The sequence below is a fragment of the Sceloporus undulatus genome, chromosome 9 (assembly GCF_019175285.1).
Source record: "Sceloporus undulatus isolate JIND9_A2432 ecotype Alabama chromosome 9, SceUnd_v1.1, whole genome shotgun sequence".
In the NCBI taxonomy this organism is placed as follows: Eukaryota; Metazoa; Chordata; class Lepidosauria; order Squamata; family Phrynosomatidae; genus Sceloporus; species Sceloporus undulatus.
In genome coordinates, this window is record NC_056530.1 from 16,922,272 (window position 1) to 16,928,625 (window position 6,354).

The window sequence follows — 6,354 nt, forward strand, 5'->3', positions numbered from 1 at the left end:
AGGAAAAGGAGAAGGAGAATGGGAAGGGGAAGGAGAAGGAGGAAAAGAGAATAAGAAGGAGGAGGCAAAAGAGAAGAAGGAGGAAAAGGGGAAGGAGAAAGAGGAGGAGGAGGAGAAAAGGGGGAAGAAGGAGAAGGAGGAACAAGGAGAAGGGGAGAAGGAGAAAGAGGAAAGGAGAAGGAGGAGGAGGAAAAGGAGAAGGAGAATGGAAAGGGGAAGAAAAAGGAGGAAAAGAGAAGGAGAAGGAGGAAAAAGAGAAGAAGGAGGAAAAGGGGAAGGAGAAAGAGGAGGAGAAGGAGGAAAAGAAGAAGGAGGAAAGGGGGAAGAAGGAGAAGGGGGAAAAGGAGAAGGAAGAAAGGGGAAGAAGGAGGAGGAAAAGGAGAAGGAGGAAAAGAGAAGAAGAAGGAGAAGGAGGAAAAAGAGAAGGAGGAAGAAAAGGGGAAGGAGAAAGAGGAGGAGAAAAGGGAGAAGAAGGAGAAGAAAGAGAAGGAGAGGAAGATGGAGGGGGGAGGAAGGAGGAAAAGGGGAAGGATCAACAAATCGGCCCGAGCTGGAAGCCCTGTGCTTTGGGAGAAGGCTTGCGCAAGGCCAGGGGCCAGAAGGGCGGGCGGCGCCTCTGTTTCTCTTTCTCCGGAGGCCTTTTGCAAGAAGAGCCCTTTGCGGACCCTGCTCTCGCCCCAGGGACGCCCTCCAGGGCCCTCACTTGAAGCAGGCAGCGCCCGGAGGAGGGTGAGTGGAGGAGGAGGAGAAGGAGGAGGAGGAGGAGAGGAGGGTCCTTGGACTGGAGGGGGCTTTGCCAATAGGAAGGAAAGAAGGAAGCAGAGAAGTCAGGAGAGAGAAAGTGAAGAAGAAGGAGAAGAGCAGGGAGGGGAAGAGAAGGAAATCTGTCAATAGAAGGGGAAAGAATGGGTGAGAAAAGAAACAAGGAAGGGGGCAGTATGTGGAAAGCTCTTGCAGCACCTCTGAACAGGTGCAACTAAAGAGTAACTAAAGTCAGAGGAAAGTGAGAGTAAATCAAGAAAGAAGTTGGCAGCCTGAGCTTTCCTGGACTCAAGTCTGCTTCCTCAGGTGCATTTGGTGGAGTGGGAAGCCAGGGACAGAGCTCTATATGCCACTGGGGGGTGAGGATGTCAGCAGATATCTGAAACATTTGAAGGGATGTCATACGGAGCAGGGAGCAAGCTTGTTTTCTGCTGCTCCAGAGAACAGGATCCAGAAACGGGATTTTAAAATCCGGGGGTTGTTCCTCAGATGCGTTGGTGCCAAAGAGAAATAACGCAAACATATAATCCAAATGGAAAGTTCCTTTCTAATTTTGGAATTGAGCAAAAGTAAGATAAGAAGGGTATCGTTTAATCTACTGGAAGTGTTGAGAATAAACTTCTGTACAGTAGCTCTGATGATTTCTTTATAGTAGGTTTGTTGATTTGTTGTTTATATTGTTTAGATGTATTTATTTGTATGTTGTTCATGATTGACTCTGTTCCAGGCCCCACAACAAACTCCAGCTCCCAGAATTCCACAGCCTTGAGCCAGAAAGAGTTAAAGCAGTGCCAAACCGGGTTATTTCTCCAGTGTGGATGCAGCCTTCAAAAATCAAGTCAAGGATCTGGACCACCCCTTGCTTTTCGGTTAGCCCTGAAAGGAAGTATGTTCTATACTCTGCTCAAAATCACTTTTGCACTCATGGCTAAGACACATGGAGGCCCTTATATATGTCATGTTAGAGAAGCCCAATACAGTTACCAAAAAAGTAAATGTAATACTTCGACCATTTCCTATATTTTGCATTGAGTGGCTTGTTGTAAACCGAGGCCCTAAAGCAGTGATGGTGAACCTTTTAGAGGCCGAGTGCCCAAACTGCAACCCAAACCCCACTTTATGTACTGCAAAGTGCCATGTCCCTCTGGCTTTCTAGTAACAAACTCTGGCAAACTCTATGCTGGGACGACGACACATGTGCCCACAGAGAGGGCTCTGAGTGTCACCTCTGGCACGCGTGCCATAGGTTCGCCATCACTGCCCTAAAGTGTGGCTGAATTAGCTCCTGCCTTGATCTGACACTGGTTCCTCCCCAAAGGCTATAGAGTTCATTCTGATGTAGAGCTGGACACATTTTGCCTAAGATGGGGGTGGAAGGAGAGAGGAGAAGTTTTGCAATGGCAACCACATTTTCTGTTCAATGTATGGGCTGCTGTATGTGAAGCCAGATGAGTAAGCAAATGGCCATTTCCTCGAAAGGAAAGATGAGGGGAGAGTATTAGGAAAAAGAGAGATGAATAATGTTTCCTGCCATCTTCCTATGCTTGGATATTAGTAATTTCAATGCACTTGTCCCTCCACATTCACTGGAGTTAGCGACACATCTGTTAGAAACATCACATATAAGAGATGTGGGAGTAATCTCTGTCCATTCAGGAGCAGAAAAAGAAGCATAGAGAGACTGCAGTTTAACTTTTCTCTTGAGAGAAATACTTGTAAGTATTCTTATAAATTGTATTTTTTTAAAAATTTAAAATTTAAATTGTTTTTAAATTTTCAAATTTTCTGATAGCTGCTTTAAGTCCCTATGTTGGGAAATTGGATTTAAGAAAATAACAACAGCAGCAGCAACAGGGAGCAAGTAGTCCATCAGGTAACCAGAAAGAAGTCCAGCTTCTCCTGTACCTTAACCCAGTGCTACTCATTGCTGGTCCCTAAGCCATAAGAAGCCTAGGACCAATCCAAGCATGGATTCAATGCCAGTCTTGCCCCAGCCGTCAAGGTCTTCCTCAAGTGATGACACAAAACTTCCGTTGCCACGACCATTGAAGAAGTTCTACTTGGGAGAACCATTTGCCCTTGGGGTGAGTATGCCATATGGGGGAAAAAAGTATTATTCTAGGGACAGTTTGTTTTCAGAGTATTTTCTGGGCAGCTGAGAGGTTCCTTAATAAGATAATTAATAACATAACATCAAAATAAATAACTGCTTTTGCAGACAGTTTGCCCAAACTACTCCATTCCTATGCAATGCACAGGTATAGGGGAGTTTTGCGTGTGCGCTAAGAAAAGGATGCACTGACTTCAGGTGCATACAATTCTATGTGTATCCTTTGCACTGAAGTTATAGTAGTGGAGAAAACCCCTCCATGTGCCAAGATCCCCCCATGCTAGTGGCATAAGGTGGGGAAAGCATGTTAAAGGCAATAATACTTTCTGGTTAGGCTTAGTTTTGGCCTCTCAACCTGTATGCCACATATAACAGAGGAGGGGAATATTACTGTTGCAAAGTAGTGTTCAGAATAAGGGACTGAGATTTGGAAGGTCTGAGTTCTAGTTCCCACTAAACTATAAAGCTCATGGAATGACCTTACGACTGCATCATCTCTCAGCATGACCTGGCTTATAGGGAGACTGTGAGAATAATGTAGAAGAGCCATGTGAGTTCACTGGACCAAAGGCACTAGAAATGAAGCAAAACCAGCAGCTATAGACCCTGCTAATTTATTTTTCGGCTAATCTGATATTTAAATTACTGATGATCCTTCGTGGATCATTTTGTTCAGCCAAATCCAACTTGTTCCATTTTATCTTCTCAGATCACCCAGATACTCACAGGAATCATTGGAATAGCTTTTGGGGTTGTGTTGTGCATCACAGATATATACTACATAGAGTTCCTTGTGATGAAGACACCATACTGGACTGGAATCTTGGTAAATCTTCATTATAGCATTGAAAACAATATGTTTACACAGTTCATTTAGAACTAGCATTGCTAAACTAATGTCATCCCCTGGTCATGTTCTCAAGAGCTCCTGTCTATGCAGCACCTTCCAGGGGTCATGATTTCATATTGCATTAGGAATAGAAAGGCATCATTTGTGCACTGATCCAGGTGCTGCATCATTAGTTATGAAGATTGCCATAGATAAATCTCTTGATTATTTGCAAATTGTCCATTGGAATACATAAGCTATCCTCAGTGCCATGACTTGAGAAATGTCGGGGTGACCTTTAGGCCTATAATACTCTGATTAAGATCTAGTAGAGAAAATTGGAGGAATGCAAGACATGAACCTTTGTTCATTGCCATTTCTGTCTTTCTCTTTTATCTCTTGTAGTACATAATTTCAGGATCTGTATCAGTGGCAGCTGCCAGGAATCCGAAGATGTCATTGGTAATTGACCTTTTTGACATGATTGAGATGGAGCCAAGTGGGCAGCAGTGGTTCTCAATCTTTGGTAGTCCAGATATTTTGGACTTCAGAGGTGAAAGTTCCAGCCAGTATTGCCCATATGAGTAGTTTTGGTCACATATGAAGACAAACATCCCGATCCTATATCTCATTCTCTACCAGTGTGTGGGGGCTGTGCTCCGCCTTTGTACAGTATGATGCTTTGCAGGACCTCTGTTCTTTGTCAAGAAACATCTGCAGAAAAGCACAGTGGATTTTAGTTCTAGGAGGTCCAGCAGCACGGAAGATAACAGGCAAATATATCTATGATCATGTCTGCATCTGGGCAATGATAGTGCTTATAGAAATAACATTATATTGTCTGTCACCATTAGGTCAAAGGCATGCTGGGAATGAATGTTGTGAGTGCTGTCGCCGCTGGCGTTGAGATCATACTCCTCTGCATTCCACTGTCATATTCCTTTCGGCGGTGGCATATCATATATAGATGTGAGCATTATGAATTGAAAGAACATAATGAGCAGTGTATTGTTAACGAAGTTATCACTGACGTAAGTACATATCCCATCAGGAAAAGTCTTTGGGTTGCTTGTCCAAATGGACACTGCAGTTAGGTCTCTTGTGTTTTGTTTCCTCTCAATGCTCTTAAAAAGTCCTGTGGGTTGCAATCAAGTTAAGTTGTTCTGTTTAGTCCTGAAATTTCCAGGAGGGTGTGTGTGTGTGTGTGTGTGTGTGTGTGTGTGTGTGTGTGTGTGTGTTAGCTGCCTTGGGCCTTTCTACAAGGAAGGCAAAGTGTGGTATATACATAACAATAACACTTCAATGGCATGAAACCTATATGAAACATATAGAGGTTGATTACACTGCTTGCAATGACCGTTGGGATGTTTGGAGTAAGCCAACACAAGCATTTAGAAGAAGAACTAAATCATCTGGTCCTAAGAAATATGAGAGAGAGAAGAGAAACAGAGGTGAGAGAATAGATCCTAAAGACCCAGCTACCTTGAAGTAGGTTCCATTCACAAGCACCCCAGTCTCTGCAGGAACACATCTAAACCCATCAAAGAGGAGGAAGCCATCATCACTGGCAACCCGCAGAGCACTGTTCTGCGCATGGTTTCAGGAGCGTGTTCTGGCACAACTGGTGAGCACAGATCCACACGTCTTCATAGGACATTAGCAGGCAGCTGGGAGCTAAAACAGGCAAGGGCATCACATTAGAATGTAAACAATGGATAGTTCGTATCAAAATTGGTGGCAGGTGCGAGAAGTCAGTTTGAGTAAACCTGGCCAACTGGCCTCGATCTCTAACAGTAGCTGGGAAGCTTAGAGCTCAGTTAGAAAAACTTCCATTACATTAGGGAGTAGCCCGTGGGTGTCTCACCCTGACCATACATTTTACAGTGGTGGGATTGCCATGCTCCTGTGCGACCGAGTGCTGCTTGTAGGTCTCCCATACCAGATAGGCTTCAGACCTGTCTTCCAATCAGACAACAAGTCAAAAACTGTGCAACACCACATATCAAGGAACATGGATGTGAGATCACATTATCAGGGAAGCTAAACATAGTAAAATAATAAATGGAATAAAACATTACAATACCTGGGGTGAGTGAGATAAGTAGACAGGGAATGGGATGCTTTGAAACTGATAATTACTAGTTTTTTACTCAGAAGAGTAAAATCTAAGAAGAAATGGGGTGGTACCCATTTCTTCTCCAGGCTAAAATTCCCCACCTCCCTAAGTCGTTCCTCATAGGAGTGGTTTCTAGACCCTTCACTATTTTAGTCACCCTCCTTTGTCCATGCTCCAGCTTCTCCATCCTTTTGAATTATGCATCCAGAACCTACGCATATTCCAGGTGAGGCCTAACCAAAGCACGATACAGTGGCACTAATATTTCCCTTGATCTAGACACTATACCTCTATTGAGAAGGCATAGGACGGGAAAGGCAGCTATGAAAGAACTGGACAAGATCCTAAAAGTGCAAAGATAACAAGAATACTAAATTGTCTCCAAACCATTTTATTCTCATCACCATGTATGGATGTATGACTGGACAGTAAAGAAGCAGAGAGAAATAAAATCACTCATATGAGATATGGTGCTGGAGAGGTGCTGAGGATCTGTGGATGTCCCAAAAAGAGCAAAACATGGGTCCCAGAACAAAT

The 6,354-nt window shown here is 43.8% G+C and overlaps 1 protein-coding gene and 1 long non-coding RNA gene across 3 annotated transcripts in view; one reads left to right on the top strand and one right to left on the bottom strand.

Moving 5' to 3' along the window:
* Positions 1-6,354, bottom strand: part of LOC121915846 (IgGFc-binding protein-like) — a 40,590-nt gene that overhangs the window by 27,365 nt on the left and 6,871 nt on the right. The window lies entirely within an intron of this gene.
* Positions 469-4,899, top strand: LOC121915853. 2 transcript variants are annotated; one of them, XR_006100755.1, is made up of 6 exons: positions 469-729; positions 1,490-1,648; positions 2,555-2,846; positions 3,582-3,698; positions 4,107-4,163; positions 4,556-4,898. It is a non-coding gene; the product is annotated as an uncharacterized LOC121915853 (long non-coding RNA). The 2 variants fall into 2 exon arrangements; XR_006100756.1 differs by lacking the exon at positions 469-729 and adding an exon at positions 800-1,068 and having other exon boundaries at positions 4,556-4,899.